The sequence below is a fragment of the Macrobrachium rosenbergii genome, chromosome 27, assembly GCF_040412425.1.
Source record: "Macrobrachium rosenbergii isolate ZJJX-2024 chromosome 27, ASM4041242v1, whole genome shotgun sequence".
NCBI lineage: Eukaryota > Metazoa > Arthropoda > Malacostraca > Decapoda > Palaemonidae > Macrobrachium > Macrobrachium rosenbergii.
The window spans coordinates 36253627-36254508 of record NC_089767.1 but is presented as its reverse complement, the minus strand read 5'-3'; positions in this window follow the sequence as shown (position 1 = coordinate 36254508).

Below are 882 nucleotides of genomic sequence, written 5' to 3'. Positions count from 1 at the left end.
TGCCGCTTTCTTTTTTAGCTTTCTCTTTCTCTCTCTCTCTCTTATCTCTCTCTCTCTCTTCCTTGGCCTTTGTTCCTCGCATCCGTGTCTTTCATGTTCTTTTATATTTCGCCCCCTTTTGCTGGCTTCTTTGTCTTCGCCTTTTCTCGTCTTTTTTTTCGTAATTGCTCTTCTCTCTCTCTCTCTCTCTCTCTCTCTCTCTCTCTCTCTCTCTCTCTCTCTCTCTCTCTCTCTCTCTTCCTTCGTCATTGTTTGTTCTCCCTATCCTCGGTTCCCATTGTCTGTTTTCTTCTTCTTCTTCACCTTCTTCTCCAAGTGAATCGACCTCTAATCAATGCACAATGATCTCGCACGTAATTAGGGGCTGATTGTTACAGGGAGAAAACATGATGAATAAACACTCACTTATACGTACACATATGCGTAGGAATTAAAGTATTGATGTGCATTTACATTCATATATAAATACCCAAAGTATGTATTTATGTACGTATGTATGTATGTATATATGTATGTGCGGTATGTACACTTACAGGCTAATATATTTATAAATATATAGCTGCATTAAAATGCTTCGTTCTTTTCTAGTGATCTTAAAATGTTTATTTTTTCGTTTGATTATACATGCAAGAATAATTTGATTTAAATATGCTAAAAAGCAATAAAATGTTCATTAATATATATATATATATATATATATATATATATATATATATAATATATACTGTATATATATTTATATATCTTCATTTAGCATTTTCCTCTCAACACATTTTAAAAAATACAAGACATGACCAAATCAAAACCATTCAATAAACGGGAGAAAAAATATGTTGGAAATTACCCATAAGTTCTTCCTATTGCTTCAAGAACCCCCTACTC